Source organism: Desmodus rotundus, chromosome 6 (genome assembly GCF_022682495.2).
Source record: "Desmodus rotundus isolate HL8 chromosome 6, HLdesRot8A.1, whole genome shotgun sequence".
NCBI classification, from domain to species: Eukaryota; Metazoa; Chordata; class Mammalia; order Chiroptera; family Phyllostomidae; genus Desmodus; species Desmodus rotundus.
The window spans coordinates 12,920,421-12,947,002 of record NC_071392.1 but is presented as its reverse complement, the minus strand read 5'-3'; the positions used below and the strand labels follow the sequence as shown (position 1 = coordinate 12,947,002).

At 43.5% G+C, this 26,582-nt stretch overlaps 1 protein-coding gene and 1 non-coding gene across 4 annotated transcripts in view; one reads left to right on the top strand and one right to left on the bottom strand.

Annotated features, from left to right (window-relative positions):
• Positions 1–268: 268 nt before the first annotated feature.
• On the bottom strand, positions 269–434 carry LOC112307052 (U1 spliceosomal RNA). Its single transcript, XR_002975017.2, has one exon. It is a non-coding gene; the product is annotated as a U1 spliceosomal RNA (small nuclear RNA).
• Positions 435–13,538: 13,104 nt separating this feature from the next.
• Positions 13,539–26,582, top strand: part of SNX10 (sorting nexin 10) — a 53,574-nt gene continuing 40,530 nt past the window's right edge. Inside the window, exons 1-2 of one of the 3 annotated variants that reach the window (XM_053927242.2) lie at positions 13,539–13,748; positions 15,097–15,213. The gene's annotated coding sequence lies outside the window, so the exon portion shown is untranslated. Of the gene's footprint in view, positions 13,749–13,774; positions 13,794–15,096; positions 15,214–26,582 lie in introns of those variants that run through there. The other 2 variants (XM_053927241.2, XM_053927243.1) reach the window with 2 other exon arrangements.

The following is a 26,582-nucleotide window of genomic DNA, read 5'->3' as shown; positions in this document are numbered from 1 at the left end:
TTTTAAAATTGTGGGTTAATGAATAGAAGCTTTTTGTTTAGGCACAGGCAAATTTAAGAGTAGATTTTACAGCTACATTCTTACATGCCTGCAAATGCCTCCAATGGCACCTGCATTTCTCCTCCAGTACACACTGGGGTATATAAATTTGTACCCACAGTGGAACAAAGACTCTAAAAAAAGATGTCTTAGTCATTAAAATAGAGTTGGAAACCTTCAGGGGAAGAAAAGCATTTAATGTAAAAACACACACCAATAATTTTTTCCCCAGGGGAGAGTGCAAACGCAGGCCCCCAGTACCACGAATTATGCAGTTGAGTTTCCCACACATTTGGGAAAATCGCAGGGGTCAGCACACCCAGAGTGTGATAGGTGAGCCTCACCCTGGGAAAACCACGTTCATGATCATAGTATCTGCCCTGCCAGGTAAGTGTCACACACCAGTAAACTTATAAGAACTGGTGGAATTTTATATAAGGTTAGTTACTTCAACAGGGAAATAGAGACCTATAGTGAAGTAACTAATACCAACAGTGCCTTGTATACAATGCCTAGATGTCAGATAAGCACAACTGAAAATGTGGCAAAATTAAATACCAAGAGAGCAAGGAAATTTACACTCCTGGCCACATACGCCTCTACAAATCACATACGGCTTGGCCAACCATGGGTAAGTTTACAATTCCCAGAAGTGAATAGATACTCATTGTTTAGAAATGAGATTGTGGCCCTGGCTGGTGTGGCTCAGTGGACTGCGAGTTGGCCTGTGAATCAGAAGGTCAGTCGCCTGTTCAATTCCCAGTCAGGGCACATGCCTGGATTGCAGACCAGGTTCCCAGTAGGGGACGCTCTAGAAGCAATCACATATTGATGTTTCTGTCCCTCTCTTTCTTCCTCCCTTCCCCTCTCTCTTAGATGCTGTGGTAGCCAACTTCCAAGAGAGTCCCCAAGGACTGTCTTCTGGCATCTGTGCCCTTAGGTAGTTCTCTCCCACATTGTATCAGCCTCGGTCTGTATATCCAAAAGCGTACAGTAGAAACGATGGTATGTCACCTCCAAGACAGGTAGTAAAAGACTGCTTTCACGGCTGGGGGAAGTTAAAACTACCATAATGAGCCCCTGTCCTGGTGCCTGCTCCTGGGAAGCACCTGACAAACATTTGCTGCTGAGCGCTTTTCCTGTAGTAGTTAGCCTTCCGGGGGCTGAAAGGCCTGGGTTTTCATCGCTGTCGTCCCACAACCCAGCTGAGAGGTCTTGTCAGCTTTGACCTGTGGCTTCTTCAATGTAATCACCTGTAAATTAGACACCTTGCTGTTTTCAGAATGTATGATGCTCTGAGAAGGACATGAGAACTCGTATGCAGAAAGATTTTGAAAGCTGTTAAATAGCTTTCCCTGGATCGAGGGCACTAGTCTGAACACTGAGAGCTCTTACCAGGTCATCGGTTTAAACCCTTTTTGAAATGGGCTCCGAGGACCTCCAGACAGCGAGTTAGTGACAGAGCTGCGATGGGAATTTAGGCTCGGGCTTTGTGTCACCTCCAGCTTTGACCTTCACACCACCAGATACCTCCTCTCATGTCCGTGTAATTTAAGACACTCTGTGGAAACCTTTGTCCAGTTCTCTTTCACTGACTCAATTTTTCTTGAAAAAGGACTACTTTGTCACAGAGACTACATAATTATATTTTGTCATCACACACTTTTAAGCCAAATTTGTGTCATCTCTCTATGTCCATGACAAGGTTCCTGTGCCTGCTTCCACCCTCTCTATGGGAACAAAAGCACAAGCATAATTAAGAGAAAATTCTCCAGAAAACTGGATTTAATACAGAGTCAAAAAGGTGAGTTTGGCAAAGTCAATAGCTATTCGTTTAAACACCTCCATAGTGGGAACAAAGTAGGAACTTAGCATTTACTGTATGTTATTAAAGCAAAGTAGGAAAAGTGCTCAGAAGCATTCCTAACAAAACCATTTCTTTCAGTTCCAAGGTGAGAGTCTTATTCATTCTAAAAAGTAAAAGAAATGCAAAAAGATTTTAAAGTTCACTATATGAATATTTTGATACATTTTTAAATCTTTTTCATGCATGTTTTAAAGTCTTAGAATCAATCATATTAGATGCAGAATCAGCTGTGCAATAATTATAACTTTTTAAATTTGTCTGTATAATTGAAGTTAGTATTTTTTCAAGTCCCCTTCCATCTATCAGTAGAAATTAATCTCGTCCAATTAAATGGCACTATCTTTGCTTGCCCAGGGTCGTGGTGGGGTGGGGGTGGGGAGAGGGAAAAGAAAGCTGGTGTCTGGTCTGAGCTCATTTTCATCTGTTCACACTACCTTCTTCACCTGTGAATCTTAAACATGTTTTCCTCTCCCGCTGAGATAACGACTTGCACATACTGAGCAGGAGAGAGTGGATGGCTCTAAGAAAAGTGAGGGATGCTTTCTTAATACTCAAAAATATAACCACCTTTTCCTGGCTGCATATTATTCTATCATGGGGATATTACAATTTATTTGACTACCTTCTATTATTAGGCATTTTCATGGGAATTGTCTGCTTCCTCTGTATAAATTTCTTTAAGTGAGATCGCTGCATCGTGTGGTGTGCACATTTTCAAGAATTGTGAAAACTAATGTCAAACTATTCTTGTAAAGATTTCAGGAATTTACACGTCTGTCACCCATAGGAATTCCTATTTATTTGTGAATTCCACACGAGATGGTTATTTTTTTCAAAATGTAAATGAATCATAAAATTGATATTAATTATTAATAAATTAAGCAGTACCAAAGTTCAATTGGTAGAAAGTGAAAACTCTATTTCTTCCAACTCTACTCTCCACTGTTTTGTCAATATTTTTCCAAGATGTTTTCAGATAGGAAGGTAGAGATAGATGGTAGGTAGACAGAGAACAGAAAGGGGGAGAGATACATGTATATTAATGTGTAAATATTATATAATGTAACACAGAGATACACACATTTTTAAAAAGAAAAAATAGGAATATATAGTTTTATAACTTTTTAAGCCTAACATAAGCAGTTATTCATTCAATAAATACCTACTGAATGTGTATCATGTCCCAAACATGTCTTAAATAATAAACATTTTTTCACGTCAATAAATATCAGTCCATGTAATCATTTTAACGGGTGTACAATATTCCATTATATAATACACCGTAAGTAATTAACCACTCCTCTGTTACCATCATTTAAAGCTACCTTTGCTCCTGGCTGGTGTGGCCCCAGTTGCTTGGACCATTGTCCCAACCAAAGGGCTGCATGTTCGATTCCCAGTCAGGGCACATACATAAGTTGAGAGTTCAGACCCTGGTCCAGGTGTGTACGGGAGGTAACCAAACAATGCTTCTCTCTCCCATTGATGTTTCTCTCTCCCTTCCTTTCTCCCTTCCTCTCTCTTTAAAAACAATGAAAAAAACATGTCCTCGGGAGGATAAAGCTACGTTTAATCTTCATACAACCATCTTTGTATAACTGGATTATTTTCTCCACCCCCCAGATAATTTTTTTAAAGGACTACTTTTTAAAAAACATTTCACTTACTTTTAGAGAGAGGGGAAGGCATGGAGAAAGAGATGGAGAGAAACATGGATGTGAGAGAGAAACATTGATTGGTTGCTTCTTGTACACACGCTGACCAGGGATCCAGCTGAAACCCAGGCATGTACCCTGACTGGAATCGAACCAGTGACCTTTCAGTTTGCCAGGTGACACCCAACCACCTGAGCCATACCGGTCAGAGCAGGGATTATTTTCTTAAATTAGATTTCCAAAAGGGGAAATGCTGAGGCAAAAGGCATGCATATTAAACATGTTAATATGTATTCTTAGGTTTATCTCCAGAAAAATGGTTAACTTACCAATAGGGTATGAGAATTCTTGTTTCTTTCTCTTTTTTTTATTCTATTTTTTAAGATTTTATTTATTTATTTTTAGAGAGAGGGGAAGGGAGGAAGAAAGAGAGGGAGAGATTGAGAAACATTGGTTGCCTCTCTCACACCCCAAACTTGGGACCTGGCCTGCAATCGAGGCTTGTGCCGTGACTGGGAATCAAACCAGCAGCCTTTCAGTTTGCAGGCTGACACTCAATCCACTGAGCCACACCAGCCAGGGCTCTCTTTGTTTTTTTTTAATCTGTGCCAATCAGAGTGTCAAACAAGCAAAAGAAACGGTTCAACTTGTTCTTTTATTTTTGTTTTAATTAGTACTTAATTCCATATGCAGTGGAGCAATGAAACTTTCCTCACTCATCCACCTGCGGGCTGGAGTTGAGGGAGGGGCCCAGAGACGGCCCCGGTGAGAAGCGCTCAGGGCTGCTGCAGGCTGGGCAGGTGGGACCGCGGCGTTCAGGGCAGTCCAAGTCGAAGTCAGATCATCTGGAAGACTTCTCAGGGCAGCATGGTCTGCTGTGATTGTAACGAAGAAAGGTCCGATTTAATTATTTATGTTGTGCTCTAAGGAAGAGTTAACAAAAAAGGGATGCTATGTATGAATTTGGGTGAATATAAGCAGTTCTGTGGAGGGGAACCCGGCCCTCTTCCTCATGAGTAAATGAATGATCTGCACCAGTGCACCTTGGGGTGGAGCTGGACAGTCCATTTGAATCTACCATGACCTGGATTTTTTTAAATTCAGCCAAATAGTTTTTCCCCCTAAAGAAAATCATGCTCGTGGGAAGGAGGGGGAAAGGGAGGAGAAGGAGAAGGAGGAGGAAGAAGATCACTGGTGTTTATATAGTGAAAAGCAAGTGTCCTTGTCTTAAGATTACCAGAGTTTGTCTTCCCTCTCTGGGTCTAATGATACTAATAATAGGTCACATTTTTTTTACTTGTTACTGTGTTCCAGAAACTCAATTTCCTACATAGATTAACTCATTCACCACCCCCCCCACACATAACTCTCTGAATATGTTCTGTTTTCGATTCTCATTTTTCAGACAAGAACATTGTATCACAGAGAAGTTCAATGACTTGCCCAAGTTTGCATGCTGGAATTGAAACCCAGCTGGTCTGGCTTCCCAACCTGTTTGTTTAATCTAATTACACTGCCCTAAATTCTTTTCACGGCAGTGGAGTGGACATTTCTGGAGACAAAGGGCAGTCAAAGGGCTTTGCACTGTTCCCTATCACAGATTCCATCTGCTGACCCCCACGTCGGTGTGGCCCCCTGAGCGGTGGGGTGGGCCATGTGGTTTGTTCATGGTTGTCCCCTAGCATCATTTCTTACATGTCCTTACTGGGATATGCAAACAGAGGGACATTTTCTCTATGTGACTTTTAACCAAGGGGCTAAAATTTCACCTTGGAGGTCATTCTTTCTTATTTATCTATTTCCTTAAAAGGACACAGGAGGCAGAAGCCAGTTTTCTACGTGTTTTTTTTTTAAATTTTCAATTATTGATCTGAGAGAGAGAGACAGACATCTATTTGTTATTCCATTTATTTATGCATATATGGTCGATTCCTGTGTGTGCCCTGACCTGGGATTGAATGCACAACCTTGGCATACGGGGTGGAAGTCATTCTATTTTAGTTTTAAACTAACTCATTCATCTCCTTATTTAATCAATCCCTTAGTAAGGGACATCTAGATTGTAAACACTGCTACAATAAGTAACTCTGGACATAAGTCCTTTGCCTAAGTGAGAGTCACACTGTATTTCTAGTAGTGAATTTATTCTATCAAGGTGTGTGTGCATTTTATTGATTTATTTATTTCTCACCTGAGGACATGTTTTCATTGATTTGAAAGAGAGAGGAAGGGAGAGAGAGAGAGAGAGAAACGTCTGTTGGTTGCCTGCCATATGCGCTGGGACTGGGGATCAAACTCGCAACCCAGGTGTGTGCCTGACTGGGAGTCAAACCTGCAGCCTTTTTGGTGTATGGGATGGCACTCCAACCAACGGAGCCACCCAGCCAGGGCTGGAGGGGGGAATTCTTGAAGCTCCATCTGCATTTTCCAATGATGCTTATCAAGACATTTAGGAGGCTGTGAAAAGAAAACTGCCAAACACTGAAGCAATGAAAACATCCCCTCACCAAGGGGCAGCTGGGACCACTGTCAGGTCCGGAAAAACCACAGACTTCGGTGATGTGATTATTCCGGGGTGTAGAAGGGTGTATGGGGAAGACACTGCAATATTGGCATGCGACCCTCCCTGGGGACCTAGTCCTGGAAATGGGCAAAGTGCTTCTGCTAGGAGCCAACAGTTTCCCCTTCCCCAGAGGACACTCTGGGAAGAACCTTAAGGGATTCACACAATTTATAGGAGGGAAACTGTATACATTCTTCTTGGCTGGGCAGGTGCTGAGCCGCACAATGTGTAAGGGGAATCAAATCAGACCCTTTCCTGACGCTGTGTATCCATTGCCCTATGCAATTGTGTGAAACTAGCCAGATCAAGAAATAGAATATTATTTCTTGCCTCCTCCAGTCACAACTTCCCACTGCCATGACTGCTAATACTACAGATGACTTTTGCCTGTTGCGTCTTTTGTGTACTCTCCAATGTTTGGCTGGCTTCTTTCACTGAACATTATGCTATGCAAGTTACCCACGTTACGTGCATAGCAGCGGGTGCATTCACTCTCAGTGGTGTATAAATACACACGATTTGTTTATCTCTTCATGTTCATGGTCATTTGGGTTGTTGACAGTCTGGGAATACTGTCCACAGTGTTGCTACAAACATTCCTATCTATACAGCCTTATACAGATTTAGCAAACATGTAAGTGCATTTATGTTGGACATATATTCAGGAGTACGTTTACTAGGCCATGGGGTAGGTGTATGTTCAGTTTTAGTACATAGTAACGAAGGAATTTCCAGAGTGGATTGTGAGAGTTCCAGTTGCTTCATATCCTCAGCAAAATTTAGTACTGTTATAAGTCTTATTATGGCTAGCAGTTTTAATGACTATTTCCCTGGAAAGTAATAAGGCTGACCATCTTGTTATGTGTTTATTGTTGATTTGAATATTATCTTCTAGGAGCTCAAGAATGTGCTCATTTTTCTACTGAGTTGTCTGGTTTTTTTTTTTTAAAGATTTTATTTATTTCTATAGAGAGGGGAAGGGAGGGAGCAAGAGAGGGAGAGAGATATCAATGTGCGGTTGCCTCTTGTGAACCCCCAACCTGACCTGCAGCCCAGGAATGTGCCCTGATTGGGAATTGAACCAGTGACTCTTTGGTTTACAGGCCAGCACTCCATCCACTGAGCCACACCAGCCAAGGTGGGTTGTCTGATTTTTTAAAAACTTGATTTCAAGGAGCTGCTTATAGATTCTGGATACAAGTCCTTTGTCAGATTTATATATTACAAATACCTTCTTTAATTCTGCTTAGTTTTTTTGACTCTCTTAATGGCATCTTTTGATGAACAGAATTTCTTAATTTTAATGTAGTCCAATTTATCAAAATGTACTTAATGATTAATATTTTATGCCCTGTTTTTAAAAAAATATTTGTCCACCTCAAAGTTTAGTAAAAATCTCCCTGAATATTCATCTAGAAGCTTAACAGTTTTACCTTTCACATTGAGGTCTCGGATGCATCTTGAAATGATGTTTCTGTATGATGTGATGCTTTTTATTTTTGTTCTTTTAAAAAAAATTGTATTTCTTTGTATTGTGATATGGTGTTTTTTAAAATGTATATTTAAATCCTTTAATTACAGTTAACATTCAATATTGTATTAGTTTCAGGGGTACAGCATAGTGGGCAGGCATCTATGTAACTTAGGAAGTGGACCCCCCGATAAGTCTAGTACCCATCTGGCACCATGCATGGTTATTGCAATATTATTGACTATATTCCCTATGCTGCACTTTAGTGTATGATATGATGCTAATTTTATTTTCCATATTTATTTATGGATATGCATATATATATATCCATAAATGTACCACTAACATTTATAGGTCTTGGGCAAGAGTAAAATGCAGACATGCACACATATATCTAAATATTTACAAGTTATAAATCAAGCTGACAAACTGTTAAATAAAATATAATCTATTCTTCCACCTTGATAGGCTTACCTTCATAATGTCAAAATTGAAAAATATGTTCAGAGTCATGTTTTTATGTGATTGACATTTGGTAAATATCAAAGATGACTAAGCTTAGTTATTTTTTAAAAAAGATTTCATGTATTTATTTTTAGAGAGAGGAGGAGGGAGGGAGAAAGAGAGGGACAGAAACATCAATGTGTGGTTGCCTCTTGTGGTATGTACCCCCTCTGGGGAGCTGGCCACAACCCAGGCATGTGTCCTGACTGGGAATCGAACCAGCAACCCTTTGCTTCACAGTCCAGCACTCAATCCACTGAGCCATACAGCCAGGGCTAAGTTTAATTATTATTGGGCATGTCTGAGAGTTCTGTTGATGGACTGGAGATATTTGTATGAATGAAAAAAAATACTTTCAGGACTCATAAATTATTATTACATATTTATTCCATAAAGTTATTTTTTTAACTTTATTTTAGCTAAATCATTAATTTTATCATTATAATCAAGATTTTACATAATTTGTCTTCTACTGATGACGCAGATCTCGGCCAGCAAGATCTGTTGTTGAGGTTGCAGTATTCAAATACACATACACACGGACTACAGAAATCCTGTGGAGAAAAAGGGGCTGTGTGGCCGCTCTCCAAGTTAAAGAGAGGGCCCCTGACCCCCGCCTGGACAGGCTTTTATTGTTTTTCTGGGCACATTACATTGAGGGCGATCCTCATTTACTATGCACAGGTTCACCACAGGTGATTACCTTTAAGGAGGACAAAGGACAGGACACTGCTAATTACTTCAAAGAGAAGGATGTTACAGCTCAAGGAGGGAGTTGCTCACACTCCATACTTGGGTGGTTTAGCACAGGCTTTAGGAAGTTAAAGATACTCTGTAAACATTTGCTGCCTCAATTCAGGGTGAGGGAGTTTTAGCAAGAGCAAGTCTCATAGCAGCCTAGGTACAATGCAGGCCTGATTTCCCATGGGAGAACCTGTCCGTGGACGTGGGTCCTGCCCGCCAACCTCGCTCCCCACTGGCTTTTCCAAGTGGGGGCTGAGCCACATTTCCCACGCTTGGAACGGTTCCCCACATACTGATAGTAATGATCTCAAGAATTAAAAATAAGATGTAACTATAGTCAAAATGAAAAAATTTGAATATATTTTTATCAAAACTTTCAGGTGCTTTCCAAAAGTTATTCTTCTTAAACATTCAATATCACCTATTAAAAATAAAAAAGTATATGTAATAAACATAAAATTTGTTAATTAAATTATTTAAACAAACTTGTCATTTGAAATTTGATTTTCTTGAAAAGTCAATGAAATATTTAATATTTTCATACAAAAATTTTCATAGTTGTAACATTCAATGTCAATTATTTGCCAGTAAAAAGAGTCAGTACCACATCTCACCCATGTTATGTCATTCCCACAGAGACAGAAATTTAACAGTAATTTGAATTAATATTGCAGAAACATTCCAAGCTACCTTGAGCAATTGCTGCAAATACCTTACCAATGGGCAGTGCCTCCAAAACAGGATTTGAAACATAAAGAGAAGCAGAGAATAGATGCTTGGTACTGCTGAAAAATGATGCTTTGTTATGGAAGAATTTGTTGCAATCCTGCCATCCGAAAGGAAGGGTTTGAGAGGTAATTAAGTTGTCCTGGTTCTTACCCAAGTGTTACTGCTGTTCACATCCTCCTTGCACTTTGAAGCATTAAATCTCAGATGTTGGCAATAACATAACCCCCAAGCCTCATCGCTTTGGCCTTTGTACACTGAAAACTAACTGATGTTTATCCATGTGGCCAAGTTAGTTTACTTTGTACAGACCTCAGGATAAACCTTGATCTCACTGTAAGAAGTCCAACTGTTACACACAGAGGGCATGTCCGCGAGGGCTGCAGAACATGACTGGGTGGGTGATATCCTGAACAACCCTGAGGGGCGCTATTCATAGGGTAGTAAGTTTGTATACTTTTATTTTGATTTTTAAAATTATTTATTTATTTATTTTTAGAGAGAGGGGAGGAAGAAAGAGAGGGGGAAAGAAACCTTGATGTGTTAGAGAAACATCAACGGGTTGCCTCTTGCACACCCCCAACTGGGGACTTGGCCTGCAAACCAGGCGTGTGCCCTGACCGGGAATTGAACCGGTGACCTCAGTCCACTAAGCCACACCAGCCAAGGCTGTACATTTTTAAATGATAGTTTTCCAGCAGACGAGAGTAAATTGTCCAGAGGAAAGAGACTTAAAAATATTCTCACAAAGGTGTTACATGGCCTAGCAGCAGTGTTGGGTTATTATTCTCCCAAACATCTGTTAAAAATCTGAGGTTGTCCTTCTAGACCACATATTTACATACATAAATCTATGTACATATATAAACACAGCACATTTTATGTTTAAAATTTCTTTTATATAAATAGTAGCCCACTATATTCTTTAAACATTTTTTAAAAAGTTTTTTATTTATTGATTTTAGAGAGAAAGATGAAGGGGGGGGAGAGAAACATCGGTTTGTTGTTCCTCTTATTTATGCGTTCATTGGTTGCTTCTTATATGTGCCCTGACCATAGACGGAACCTGACACCTTGGTGTATTGTGAGGGCGCTCTAACCAAGTGAGCTACCTAGACGGCGCCCACCCTATTATTCTCAATTTTGCTGTTTTTCATTGAATATGTCTTGAAGATCTTTCAATGTCAATACACATAGACTTCCTTCATTCTTTGATTTGATGCACAGCATTCCATGCGGTCGATGGATGTACTATAGATTATTTAAGCATTCCCATATCGGTGGACGTTGAACTTGCTTCCAGTTTTTCGCGGTTCCAAACGACACTGCGGTGCCCATCCTCGTACACCCACTTTCATACATGTAAGGGTTTCTGCAGAGGACACACTGAGAAATGGTATTGCTGACTCACAGGGTACACACAACTTTAGTTTTGATAAGACACTACCACATTGCTCTCCAAACCTGCTTTTCCAGTTGATGCGCTCACGAACAGAGCACGAAAATACCTATTGTCAACCGGAGAGACAGCTAATGAAAAATTATTGACTAAGGTAACCATTGAAACACAGATTCTCCTTTAGGGTTTATTAGCTTTTCTTAATTCCTCTTTTGTGAATTGTCTTTAGTGTTCATATCTTTAGTGTTCTTTTTTTCATATCTTTAGTGTTTGTCTCTCGCTTTGTTTATATATTTTTGAATGTGCTCTATTAATATTTGAAAGGCTCAGGGGGATATAGAGTACCCTCACCAAAGTGGATCCTTTCGGAGACACTTTGTACATAGACACAGGCTGGTTATTTACAAAAAACAACAAAAATTAAGCCTGTGCATGTCCACTCATAGAAAATTGTATAAATGAGCATAAGCATATCCTCTTCTGCGGGAGTTGTCATGATGAGAGTGGATATTAGGCGAGCATTTATTCAGGCAAGATGAAATGTCCATTAGAGACAATGCTGAAGTAATATTTATGGAGCTCTTTCTTACTCTGCTGCAGTACTGGGCTAAGATATTTATATACATTATCTCCTAACTCCAACCCTGTTGGGTAGGTACTATTTCACAAATAGGAAAACTGAGGCTTGCAGAGATGAAGTAGAGCTGAAGCTTTGGGATTGGAATGGAGCTTTTGGCTCTGGAGCCTTAACCATTGCACTCTACTACCTCCCCATGGCTATTGACTGTAATGGGCCCCAGCTCCAGAACCAGTACCATATGCATAAAATAGAGGCTACCATAGAAGCAGAGCAGGAGCCCCTGCTGCTGCGTTTAAGAGGATGGCTTCTCCATTGGTCCTGTTCTTTGGTTGGCTGTTGGAGTTAACTAAGCCATACTGCAATTTACGTCAAAGGCCTAGAAACTAGATGACTTGAGACTAGACTTATGTTCAAGATATGCTCGTAATGCTAAACTTTCTTTGGTTTTTGGTCAGTTTTAACCAACCAGTTTATTATTTTTAGTTTGTAGTAATCAAATTAAATTTGCCATTGAAATCAATGCTTTTAAAATGCAGTATATGATAATTTGAAGTTTTGGGGTTTAAATTTTTTAAGGGAAAGATGCTATTTTAATAAAGCAGAATGAACAGGATATCAAGTTATAATAACAAATAAAATTTATTGAGCACTTACTATGGACCCTGCACAGTTCCAAGAGCTTTCCCTGAGTGATTTCACTTAACCCCCACAACAACCCTATGAGGCCAGTGCTTTATTATTGTCCCCATTTTTCAGGAGGGCCTGGAGTGGTCCTTAATGATAACTGACAGACCACATTATTTAAGGAGAAAATTCATGCTTGAAAAATTAAATATTAGGCTACATTTATTCTGCCATATAGCCACCAACTAGCAATTTCAGTGGTTATAGCCATAAGTCTCTAAATGACAGGAATGCATTCTGATAAACATGTCATTTGGCAATTTCATAGTTGTGTAAATATCCTAGTGTACTTAGACAAACCTAGCTGGTATAACCTGCTACACACCTATGCTATATGGTATATACCTTTGCTCCAAGGCTACAAGCCTGTATTGCATGTTACTGTGCAAAACAACACCAGGTTAAATCAAGCACAAGAGAAAATCAGATGTATGAGGCTGCTGCAGGCAACACAGCAAACTTTTTTTGATAAGTAGAAAGAGTACATTTAAAATAATGATAAAGAGCCCTGGCTGGTGTGGCTCAGTGGATTGAGCACTGGCCTGCGAACTAAAAGGTTACCAGTTCGATTCCTAGTAAGGGCACATGCCTGGGTTGTGGGCCAGGTCCCCAGTAGGAGACGTTCGAGAAGCAACCACACATTGATGCTTCTCTTCTTATCTTTCCCTCTCCCATCCCCTCTGTCTAAAAGTAAATAAAATCTTTAAATAATAATTATAAAGAGTATATATAATAAATACATAACCCAGTAACATAGTCATTTATTTTCTATGCAAACAGGTCAGACACCGCCCAACGTGCTATTTGGGGAACGGTTTACTAATTCAGGCTCCTTGACAGTTCTCCTTTATTTTCCCCAAAAGTTTTATTATGAAAGATTTTAAACCAACAGAAAAGTTGAAAGACTATTATAGGACACACCTACATGCTCGCCACCTAGATTCCACCGTTAACATTCTATCATTCTTGTTTATCATAGATTCTATCCATCCCTCTCCCAGGTCATAAATTCTCTCCATAATTAAGGAGGCGGGGTTAGCAAGCTCAACGCGACTTACCAGTGGTGATTACAAGGGATGCCACTTGCACCCATCTTAACCTCAGCATTCCGGGTAAGCGGGCGTATTTTCTCCCTCGTCTGATTTTAGGGACCCAGGAGGCGGAATCCGGGCTCCGGAGCGCCGGCGCCCCCCGGCGGCTGCACCGCTTGCCGCAGCCCCGCTGGCCGAGGGGCCGCCTCTTCTCCCGCCGGCGGGCAGGAGGGCGGGGCGCGGCCGGCGACTAGAAGCGGCACCTGGGCTGGGCGGTGCGGTGTCCACAGCTCAGACAGCGGAGGAAGCCGGAGGCCAGGCGGTGAGCCCCGAGCGCGGGCGCGGGACCGCTACGTGCGCGGGGAGCGCGGGGCTGCGCTCGGGTGCGCTCCTTGGCGCTCGCCACCGCCGCTGCTGCGCCTTTGAGTCAGCAAACTCCGCTGCCTGCGGGCCCTCGCCTGCCACACTGCCCGGAGCTGCCGCGCGTAAGTGACAGCAGACGTGCGGGCCAGGCCTCCCCGCGCCGCCGGGTGGGGACCACAGCCGGGGGGGCGAGTCGCCTGCCCTTGCCTTTCCGGGGGCGTGGGGCTCTTCCCAGTGCGGCTCGCCGCGGTCTGGGAAGAGCTTTGGGTCCTCTGGGTTAGGAGCGGGGGAAGTGTCTCCTCTCCATCTGAGGTGTGCAGGGGAGGAAGACGTGGTCGTTTGCCAGGGGAGGGCACGGAACGCATGGATCCAGGGGTTCGCGGCTGAGAAGAGGAGAGGGTGGCACAGAGGTGGAATCCTGGATGCCAGAAAAAGTGCTGTGGCACCTTACACCAGGCCGGGTTTGGGTGGGTGTTTGTTTTTTCAAATTCATGAAAGGGTAGCTTTGGGTTTAGACATTGGGAGGGGTAGCAAGGTATTTTCTTCATGGAATTGTGGGATTGAGAGAAAAATCCACGTTGACTGAGAATCAGGTTTGGTGCCAGCGGAGAGCAACAGCCTGATTTTCAGTTCTGATGCATCATGCTTATGTTAAGATTATGCACGGGCAATTGAGGGGAATGGTCACGGGACTTAGAGCAACATGTCCTGCTTGCAAGGAAAAAAATTTGGAAAAAAATTCAACTGAGTGCATTTTAAAGATCTTACTGACTTTATTCACTGATTCATGAATTAGGCAGCATTCCATATAGCAGATAGAAAGGAGCTCCCAGGAGCTATACAAAATGGAAGACTTTTGCAGGCAGAAGGGAGCGGACGTGGAAGTTATAGTAGCAAAAATCGGATTGGTTGTGGGAAGGTCACCTTCCTTTGGGGAAGGCAAGGGTGTATCAAGCAGATTTCCACACTAGTACTGACCAGGCGATAACAGATTGACTGATTTAAGATTCTACTCCTGGTAGAGGCTGAAACTGTAATTAAATTAGGTATTGCCGCCCTGGCCCGTGGCTCAGTTGGTTGGAGCGCCAAAAGGTTTTGGGTTTGATTCCTGCTCAGGGAACATACCTAGGTTGATATCTGTTCGGGGTGCTTATGGGAGGCAATGGATCGATGTTTCATACATCAATTTCTCCCTCTTCCCCCGCCTCTCTCTCTAAAATCAATACAAACATATCCTTGGGTGAGGATTACAAAAATGAATAAGTAAATTAGGTATTGTCTTAGTTTGGTGACGTGGGGATTAGTATGAATGACCCCATTTTGGGTCTGTTGTGTCTTTGTAAACAAAACAATAGGCTTTTTTTTCCCCCGGCAAGACACGTTTACATGTAAGAATAATGGAATTAGACATGTAGAGCAGGTAGGAGGCTTTCCTGTGATCTCATTCAAACCTTTCATTTTTCGCGACAGGGTAATTAAAGCCCGGGAAGGGGAGTCCTTCAGCCAGATGGGAGTAGAAACAGGCCTAGATTCCTGTGGGCTGCTGACTCCTGCTGCAGGGTTCTCCCCACCTTTTGGGGGTGTGAGGTGGGTGTCAGCTTGGGACATACAAACTCCCTTTATTCCACTGGGCCATAGGGGGTGATGTGGAAGCCACTAGGGAGAACTGACTTCTCTACCCATTGACCACGCTTAGCTGGGGCTCCTCAGTCCGAGAATAGAGGTGAGGTGAGGTGCTCCTGCTGCTTCTGCCATTGCTTGCAAGGATGCCTATTCCTAAGGCTTTTTTTTTTTTTTTTTTTTTTTTAAGGCATGGGGCTGTTTTGAATGAAGATATAAAAATAAAGTATATCTAGAAGTAAATATATGATGATGTGAAGTAACATGGTTAACACTGACTTGTCTTTAACGGGATCATGCTGTTTCTTCTGCCCTTCTATTTCATTCTCATTTTTGAGGTTACTGTTCCACCGAGGTGAGGAAATTGGTGTTGGAAGAGTGGGGACCCGTTCAGGTGACACTGCACCTCATCAGGGCTCTCTCTCTCTCTTTTTCCCTTTTTATTGAATTTGTTGGGGCGATAAGCAGGGCTTCCTTGACTGGCACACCCTGCTTATCTCCCCACTACGCTGGGCTGTGTTGTGAACTCTTATTTTACTTATGGGAAGTGGTCTTTCGGATATCAAGGGATATCCAAAGAACAGAGTTAGAAATAAAGACCATTCTTTTTCAAATAAAAGCGTGTGGATTAAAGACCAATGTCTGTGGTCTACAGCAGCAGTTGGAAATGATTTTGGAGCACTCTTGATATCTTCCCTCAGCCTTCAGACTTATTTCTACTTTCATTTTGAAGGGCTCACTTGATTAGGTAAGCTGTTCTTGGAAGTGGCTTGTTTTTCTCATTCGCGCTGTGGTTTAACAACCACTTGGGAAGGGCAAGGTCCAGCCTTTGCAGTCTTTCATTTCTAAGAGTGGCAAAGAAGGGCACTGGGCCAAAGTCATGGTTGACCGCCATGGAGAATACCCCAGAGTTCGGACTGTTATCACCAACCTCTTTCTTTCTCTGAGTCATCCAGTAGGTAAAATCACCTTAATTGTTCTTGAAGCCCTGTTCAAAGAGGCGGTTGTATTGGTAGGGGTTACAGCTTCTGGTTTCAGTCTCATCAGAGTTGAAATATTGGCACAGTCATTTGTTAGCTGAGGTGCTATCAGCAGGGCACTTGACCTAAGTCCGATTTATCTTTTATCCAGAAATAACTTTAGGTCGTGATAATTCTTGTCCCCCAGAACTGTTAAGAACAATAGCTGCCACGTATTGCCCACTTGTGGTATGCTAGGCATTGTGAAGAGTCTTTGAGTGGCAGGCCCATTTACCCTCACAACAAATTTGTGAAGCAGCTTCCATTTAAACTGGGGAAACTAAGGCATCATGATGTTTGACCCCTAAAGTCTTCAGCTCACAATTTTAACCATCCAGCAAATGTATTCCAGCTTTCTCTAATAGCTAATACTTACTTAGGGCTTAGTGTGTGCCAGGCCCTGTTTCACCTACCCTATGTATATTTATAATACTTGAGATAAGTACTGTTTTTAGCCTTCCTGCCTTTATTTTACAGGTGAAGAAACTGTGAGGCAACTCTTAATTGGCATTTTCACTTATTTTTCCCTCGTCACCAGTCCCTCCTCCCAGTCTCTGAAGAAGAGATGCTTTTAGTTCTGTAAATGTTTCAAGTTTGCTTATGAATTTGTGATTCTGTATACATTTCTGCTGTATTCTCTGTTATTTTAAAAACCCTGTGGTAGGTCTCAGAGATCTTCACTCTGGAAATACAGAGATAGGCTTTAGGGAGTCTGTGAACCCCCTGAAAATGCATGTTTTCATTACCCATGTGTAAAGGGGCATTATTCTGGGGTAGAGAAGCTACAGCTTACTCTAGATTCTTAAGGGGTCACCCGTGGTAGAAAGAAAGGTTAGTAATGACTATTCTATTCTCATAACCTCATTGTTTAAATGGGACAACTGAGGCCTAATGGAGAGGCAGAATAACTTAATCTGAACTATGCAGCTAGTTAGAAGTAGAACGGGGACTGAAACTCAGGTCTCTGGTCCTCCAGTCTCATATTCTTTCCATCACACCCCAATATTTCCCTTTGGAGTAAGTGATGCCAGGTGAATCAATTATGAAATATCAGAAGACTCCCAGCCCTCTCCCTGGGCCGCCACACTGTGTGAAAGACCAGCTCAGGGGAAGCACCTATCAACATCCAACATCCTTTGGCATGACATCTTGCTAGCTGAACCACTCTACTATGACTTAGGATGAGAATCCACAACTCTGAAAGATATGAGCTGGGAGGTTAAAAATTGTTTGGGGAGAAGACGGGGAACATGCATTGGTTGAGGCACAAGGAGGCCATTCAGGCCTCTTGGTAGAATTGTGGTATTTGGTGAGTTTTGGTGAGCGGTTTGTAAATTCAAACAAAATGCTTTTGGGTAACATCCAGTGTTGGTGAGGGTGTGGGGAAGTAGATTGTCACCGTGTGTCCTGTGGGGGGTGTACATTGGTCCGACGTTCTGGACAGGCACTTTGGCAGTGTTTAGAACACTAAAGATTTTGTATTCTTTCCGATGTGTCATTTCCATTTCCAGGACTTTATTACTCAGAAATACTTGCCTACTTGAATAAAGTAGGAAGTTGCTCTAAATGAGCTGATATGGAGAATGCCCATTATATATTTAACTATTGAAAGCAACTTGCAGAACAGTAGGTATAGTATGATCTAATTTTTTAAAATAGATAATAGATGCCTATTTAAAAATATATTAAAAAATTTACTTACTTTTAGGGAGAGGGGAAAGGAGGGAGAAAGAGAGGGAAAGAAACATCAGTTCATTGCCTCTCATGTGTCCCCAACTGGGGACCCGGCCCACAACCCAGGTTTGTGCCCTGACCAGGAATTGAACCAGCGACCTTTTTGTTCTCAGGTCTCCACTCAGTCCACTGAGCCACACCAGCCAGGATGATACATGCTTTTTTTTTTTCAAACTTTTAAATTTTGAAATAAACATAAACTTATAGAAAAGCTACCAAAATAATAAACCTCTTATTTTAAAGAATAATGGGTATGCGGTACTAAAAAATGCAATACTTAAGAATACCTGTGATAAAAAAATGACATAAATGACTTAAAATGACATAAATGCCTGGATGGGGGATGGTCTCTCCTGTGTGGAAGACCCAGTCCCCAAGATTTCCAGGAAGGTATTCCCAGCTGCCTTTCCTGCTACTTTTTCCAAAGATCTGCTCTAACCTCCACCCCTGAAGGCAGGAGTGTGATATAGCAAGACAATTGCTCAATCCAGAGGTCAATTTACTGCAGATTATGTGGTTGTTAAGGGTTTAAAAAAATTAGCATTCATCTCTCTCAATTCAGTTTTGGTTTTTTGGTGTAGTGCAAATCTAGTTCTACTACCCCTTCACTGGTGTTTTCTCAGCATTTCCCTTCCCTCCAGTACATGTCTGACCTGGGCTTTCTAACCTTGACAGTCAAGACCCTATATAAAACACCTGTGCAGTTAAAAACATATACTATAGCCCTGGCTGGTGCGGCTCAGCTGGCTGGGTGTCATCCTGCAAACTGAAAGTTTTACCGTTCAATTCCCTGCCAGGGCACATGCTGGGGTTACAGGTTCAGTCCCCCAGTGCGGTGCAGGAGGCAACCGACTGATGTTTCTGTCTCACATTGATGTTTCTTGCCTTCTTTCTCCCTCCCTTCCCCTCTCTCTAGAATCAATAAAAGAAAAACAAGTTAAAAAAACATATATTCTCTTGCACCCAAAAAGTATGGCTCAGTCCTCTTTCCCTTCCCCCTGTTCCTTCCCCCAGGGCTGTCCCTTTGCCTGTCCCTCTCCTCAGCTCCAACGGCCCTTCTTCAGCCTCTGGAACTTGTTTTCTGAGCCTACGCAGCTCAGCTGGCTTACTTCTACTACCTCTGTAACTTTCTAAATAAACTTTCTCCTATAATTTGAAGAAAAAGATATGTCTCATTAATACCAGAACTTACAATGAACTGCGTTAATAGATGTCCTTGATTTTTTTCCTCCCCAGGCAGCCTGGATACTTTAGGAAGATAAGAGAGGGGAGTCAGGCTCTTTCTATACTGACATCTGGGACCCACATTTGGCTCACTCAGAATGGCTGGCCCGGCCCTGATTCCACTCAAGCGCTCATCCGAGTGCTCCAGTCCAGTCTCTCCGGGCTCCCCTCCTCTCTGACACCGAAGTCCTCAGTTTCCTCTGCTTCTCTGGCCGCTTTGCTCTGTCCTTCCCTAGCCTCTGTCTCCCCTCTCCTCCAGCCACTCCAATCGGCAGCTCCTCAGGGCCGGTCCTGGGTCCTCTTCCATTTCTCGACACTGTCTAACTAGATCTGTAGTTTTCAAACATTTTTGTGCATAAGAACTATCTGGACATCTTGTTACAGCAGATTGCTGGACCTCACTTCCTAGATACTCTAATAGGTTTAGGATGAGACCTGGGAACCTTTGTCTTTATTCCCAGGTGATCCAGATGCCGTAACCAACCCTGGGTTTGCTGGTTTTATTCATTTCTCTGACTTCAAACACTAATTTCTTGCTGCAGGTGTCCAGCTCTTTCATGAGCCCCCGGTTTATACATTTCACATTGAATTGGACCATGTCTCCTTGAATGTGTCACAGATCTTAAATTTACAGGCCCAACACTGTTGATCATCTCCTATCCGTTTTTGTGGGGTAACACTTGGACAGTTTGAGGTCCCTTGGAGAAAATGAGGTACAGGACCACTGAGGTGGTCCGTGCAGATGCGGGCTCAGAAACTGGAACTTCTGTAGCTTCTTGGTGATTCCTCCTCTGCTCCCCACTCCTAGCACATTCTCCTCCGACCTTCTCCATCAGAATAAATTCTTACTGCCATCCACTCATTTGTCCAGTCCAGAAACATAGGCGCTATTTCTCATCTTCACCCCACACCTGAGCCATTGCAAGGTCTCGGTTGATTGCCCCGTTCTGTCTATCCACCCCCTCACGTCTGTAGCTCAAGCTGCTGTCATGTACTTTCACATTAATTTCTGATCCAGTCTCTCTTATTCCATCTTGCTCCCTCCCCTCCAATCCAATTACCCGAAGGCAGCCAGAGTAATCTTTTAAAGCTCACAGGCTGTTTCTGTTTCATCTTGGTGTCAGCCCTGACATACTGATGGAGAAATCTACCCCGCCGCATGTTTGCTGGTTCAGCAGACTTTCCTAAGTTTAGTGGAGATGTCATTTTGTGGAACTCTTGACCTTCTACTGTCTTATGGGTCTTCCGGGTCCCTCTCCCTGCCTCTCAACCTCCCCACCCCCCACCTCACTTTCCCATGAGCTCCAGAGGCTTCCCTCCAGGGCTATCTATGGCTATTCCCAGTTCCTCTTTCAAACCTGCAAACCCAAAAGGGTTCAAAGTGTGGAGCAGAACAAGGGGCTTTGTATGTAGGGACTTAGGCTCCTTAGAAATTATTGTAAATACAAACACACACAAAAGAGTTTGCTATTACATGATGATTACCTTCCCCTTTCTTACTGACCTGGCAGCTCTTCTTATTATAGAGTGGCATTTGGAAGGGCTTGGAGAAGGTGGGTGTTCTTGCAGCACCCCGGGTCCCTGCCTGGGTTGGGGGTGGTGTCACCATAGCTCTGGGTTCTGGTGTCTCAGAGCAGGAGACTGGAGCCTTTTCATCAGCTAGCTGTCTATGGGTGCTCAGGCCCTGAGATCTGGGTTCCTTCTGCTCAAATGCCCATGGAAATGCAGGAAATCAATTTAATGATTTACAAGGAAGTGCAGACTGGATGCTGGCTTTTTCTATCAGCTCATTTTCCTGATGGTTGGGAAGCACTGAAAAACCGTGACCTCTGTTTGGAGAACTTTGCCAAACTGAGTCTGTAAATAACATACGTCAAATGCCCTTGGAGTACAGTCAGTACTTCAGGCAGATAGTTTAAGGACAATAATGTTGGCATTTACCTACTTTTAAAAGGACTTTCCTAATGTCTTACCTGAGCCTTCTCGGGTCAAGGCCAGGCAGTGGACATCCCGGGGTAAGTGATTTGCTGCAGGGGAAAGGCCAAGGTGGGTGCTTCCCATGTGTGGGCTGAGTTTCAGAGCATCAAGATTTAAAACATTCTGTCCCTGCAAATATTACAGTCCTATCTGACAAAACAAATACTTGACGAGAAAAAAAATTTTTAAAAAGGAGTAAGTGCTCTGTGATCCTGAGGGAGAGACTTCAGCAGTTTTCCCCTCAGGGCTCTTGGAAAAATCTAGAACGGAAAAGGGACAGTGACAATCGGTGACGGTGAGCTCCAGGCACAGGCCTCCCTGTTTGCTCATTCGATCTTTGCAGCAGATCCATGGAGTAGGCAGTTATCCCCTTTTTACCGATGGGGAAACTTCGGTAAAACTTAACTGGGGAGCAGTTAAGTAATTTCCCTTGGTGAAGGGCAGAATAAAATGTCACATTTAGGCTGTTTGGCAAGGAAAAACTATACTGCCTTTCCCATTCACTGTGTTCCGCCTGCTTGTTCTAAAAACTGAAAATCTTACTCAAAACGGAAATCTCTCTTCTTGCTTACCCCTCAGATTACTTGCTGTTTCTCCATATCTGGACTGATGTCACTTTGGGCAGATTTGACCTGACTAGTGGGTCACAATTCCTGGTGCTGGCTGTTCTCAAGAGTAACCGAAATGACCTCCCCAGCAGCAGCTCTTGAGCTACCGAGGTTGCGCGCTTTGTGGGAGACTGTTCTTTCCGCTGTGTTGTAATGCTCTTCTTTCTTGAAAGAGTATTTATCACTCAGTTTCAAAGAGGAACATTTAATGCTGACTCTGGCCTCTGGTTTGCATACCTGGACCCTTTTCTCATCTCAGCCTCACACTATTCTCCAAACGCCTGAAGGCCAGGTCCGGTTCGTGTGGATGTCCGACACCATCCCACTGTGTTCCCAACAGAACTCGCATTCTTTCCCTCTTACCTCAAAAAACACGCCCTTTCCAACTTCCTCCTTCTGCAGTGGCTCTGGTCCTCTGCCAGCCACCCGCCAGTGAGTCATCCTGGACTCCCTTTTCACCCCTGTGTTCTGTGTCCGTGTTTTCCTTGAGAATTTTAAAGAATTTTTTTATAGGAAAAATTTATAGCAACACATTTTCTTTCTTTAAAAATGATTGTATTGGTTTATTTTTAGACACAGGGGGAGGGAGGGAGAAAGAGAAGGAGAGAAACATCATATATATTTGATTTTGTAAAAATATTTTATTTATTTACTTTCCGAGCAAAGGGAAGGGAGGGAGAAAGAGAGGGAGAAAAAACATTGATGTGCAGGAGAAACATCAATTGGTTGCCTCTTGCATGTCCCCAACTGGGGACCTGGCCCGTAACCCAGGTGTGTGCCCTGACGGGGCATCAGGTGACCTTTCGGTTTGTAGGCCGGTGCTCAGTCCTCTGAGCCGCGCCAGCCAGGGCTCTATTTGTTGTTTTTTAGAGCGGTTTTAGGTTCACAGCAAAACTGAGGGAAAGTACAGGGAGGGAAGACCCCTTTTTAAAAAATACTTTTGTATATAGAAGACTCACTGGATACATTTTTAAAACTTTTAAATTACATTTATTGGGGTGATGTTGGTTAATAAAATTATATAGGTATCAGGTGTACAATTCTATAATACATCATCTGTATATTGTATTGTGTGTTCATCCAAGTCAAGTCTCCTTCCGTCACCATTTGTCCCCCTTATCGCCTCTTCTGCCTGCCCCACACCAGAGGGGAGATGGTATGTACCGCCTGCCTCTCCTCCCCCGTCCTCAGCACCAGAATGGCACATACGTTATTACAGTTGGTGAACTTGCATCGACACGTCATTATCCCAGAGCCCACACTTTCCATCACAGTTCACTCATTGGGTTGTACACTCTACGTTTGGACAAGTGTATGGCACACATCCACCATTATAATATTCAGAATAGTTTTGCTATCCCCCAAATCCTCTGTGCTCAGCTTCTCGGTGTTTTCCAGTGTGCTTTCCTATCCCTCTCCCTCCTTGAGTCCGTGATCTCTTCTGCTGGCTGTGTGTTCTAGCAGCCCCCCGACAGAGCCCGTGGCCTGTAATTTCGGTCACTTCATCCTCCACCCTATGACTCCACCAGAGGAGTCACTGCCATCATGTCAGGCTTCCACTCACTGTAGCCCTGCCTTCCCACAGGACAGAGGTTTGTGTTCCTCCTCTCACTGTTCAGGGATTTCCCCATCCTACAGTGCCCACCAGAGCCTTTTACCTCCTTGTAATACCCCTCTGACACAGGCCCTCTACTCCTAGGGGCTTGGACCCCTCAATCTCCTAAAAGTGGTAATGCCTCTTAGTCACCCCAGGTTGGTCCTGTTTTCTTTGCTTGTCCTAACACGTGCTTCGAGGCCTCCTCAAGACACCTACCCTTCTGCGAAGCCCTTCCCTCACCATTTTCCTTCTTCCTGTAGCCCTGTTATAGGTGTTGCTTCCTTCCACACATGCAGTCAGCTTTGTATTACAAGTGACTATTTCATATCTATGTCTGGACATCTTTAGTTCTTAGAACTCAGAGAATGTTACATTATAAAAAACACCCCTCCGCAAACCTAGAATGATTAATCAGACAGTAGGCTCTTAGTGGTTACTCACTGAGCTGACTTGTCACCATTGTCTAGTTATTCATTAGCTACCCTTTACAGCTAAAGGCCATAAAGAGGTCTGTCGTGTGAGTGAATGCACTACACTTCTCCCAGGATCACCTGCTTTCTGAGCGTGAGAATGTCATTTCCCGATCTTTGACTCTTGGTTCTCAAGTTCATATACAGGTGGAACTCTGCCCCCACCTCATCATCCCGAAGGCATGTGAGATATTAATAACTCAATTTATTGGTTGGTATTCTCCACTAGTTGCTATCTGATAAGCACGCATTTCTAAGAACGCGGTGTGGATGCCGTGTTAGATGTGTGGTTGTTACGAGTGAGGGCTTTCCCGAGTTGAGCTGCCTGGGCTCAGGTTATGGTTCACATACAAGCTGCATGACCTTGGGTACCAGCTGCATGACCTTGGGCACTATTTCCATATTTGTACATTTGAGGTAATAGCACTTGGCTTGGGTGGGGGGTTCTCTTGAGGATTACACGAGCTAATTTATATAACAAGCTTCTCACAGTGTCTGGCAGGGAGTTAACCATCAGTTACTTGTAGTTTCAATTATTAAAGGCACAACTTTAACACTATCCCCCAATCTCATCCTCCACAATGTGGTGGAGTTAGGTCAGGAGGAAAGATAGAAAACAATAGAGAAAGACTTGTAGCCTTCAAGACGTTCCATTCTGGGTTCTTACTGGCTACACGCTTTCTTTTTTCACAGGCACGTGGGTAACCATGAGTGGGAGGAGGCGGGCTGGCAGGGGAGGCAGGCGTTGGTCATGTGCCCATCCTCCCAGCCCACGTGGCTGGGCTGCTTAGATACTTGGCAGTGATGCAGAAATAGAGAAAATTAACTGGGACCAATTCAATCACATTTAGTTGACCCAGTGTGTATTGAGCACCTACTATACGCCAGGCGCTCTGCAAAGTGCTACGGTTATAAAGTATGAATGATTTGGGCAAGGCCCCTGCCCTCGTGGGGCTTTTGAGAGGACAGACAATAAAAAAGAAAGTAGATTAACAAATAAAACAATACAAACTGTGGTCAATTCGAAGGAGAAAATAAGAGGGTAGACAGAGCCTTATTGGGAGCGTTTGCTTTAGTGGGTGGTCAGGGAAGGCCTCTCTAAGGAGGTGGCATTTAAATCAGGAGCTGGCCCTGGCTGGGTGACTCAGTTGGTTAGATGTCGTCCCATACACCAAAGGTCATGGCTTCTGTTCTCAGTCAGGGCACATACCTAGGTGGCCGTTTCGATCCCCAGTTGGGGCGTGTACTGAAGGCACCCGATTGACGTTTCTCTCTCACATCAATGTTTCTCTGCGTCTCTCTCTCTTAAATCAATAAACATATAAACATACCTTGGGTGAGGATTAAAACACAAAAAGTATAAGCCAAGACCTGTAGGATGGGAAGGAGCCACCTCGGTGGGTTGGGTTGTGAAGGTGGAAGGTCAGAGGGAGCAAGAGGCACAAAGGCCCGAGGTGGAAGTTTCCTCACTAACCTGGGCAGGGCAGCTGGGCGCTGTGAGTGCGCAGGAGAGTTGGGACAAAGGAGTGTGCAAACACAAGCCCTGGAACAATGGTTTTTAAAAAGTTCTCTAGCATCAGCACACTTGAGGGGGCATGCCGTGCGCTCCTACAGCGGGACTGCAGGGGGCGGGGGACGGCGAAGGCCGGGCTGCGTGTGGCAGTTTGAAGCAGCCCTCCTGCTGTGGATCCACCTCACCCTCCCCTCCGCTCGGTGAGGAGCGCTGCTGCGCAGGGTCCATCTCCTCAGAAGCCTTGAGATCTGGGAACCTTACATCTCTACGTATTTTATTTTTCAATTACTGTTGACCTCCAGTATTATTTGTACTTGCTTCAGGTGTCCAGCAGAGTGGTCAGACAATCATCCACTTTACAGAATGATCCCCCCGGTATGCCAAGTGCCCGCCTGGCACCGCACGCCGTTATTACAGCATTACTGACTGTATTCCCGGTGCTGTGCCTTGTGCAGCTCTTCAGTTCCATCCTGCGGGTGAGCCGGGCACACCGTAGGAACACGGAGCTCTGTCAAGTGGCGAGAACACTGGCGTGGCGTTGAGGATGAGTCATTGCTCAATGGGACCACTGTGTGCCCCCTGAAGTAAATACTGCTTTTCTTGAGTAAGAGTTACTATTCATATTCTTTTGAAGTAATTTAGAAATGACTTTGGAGGCGTCCTTTAACATTTTACTGCATGTGGATGTCATCCTTTCGTTAAGAGAGGCAGCGTGGGGAGAGGAGAGAACAACTCCTGGCATTTGGGGGAGTCCTCAGTGTGAGTCTGGACCACACCGTGTGGCTGCCTCAATGCCCTCTGGGTATTGGTGTCCTGTTCTGTAAAGGAAGGCGAGTAGGTCCTGCACAGCCTGCCTCACACTCACGAGGCAGTGCTTTATAAACTGCCAAGAACGAGAAGGCGAAAGTTTACTTAAAGAATTAAATTTTGTTTGTATGCCTTACGGCCAATGTGCATATTACGGCCAGGATGTAATTCATGGCCATAGAAGAGAACCGTTCACTGCTCGTGGGTGCTTGGCCTCTAACGTAATCCAAAGGAAAATATTTTTATAACTTTGCCATAGGAAGGGGTGCTCTAAATATGGTGCAAAACCTAGAAGCAATAAGGAAAAGATTGATAAAATTCATTACCTAAAAATAGTTCTCATAGCAAAGGCCCTGAAAGCAACACAAGAGAGAGAGTACAGACTGG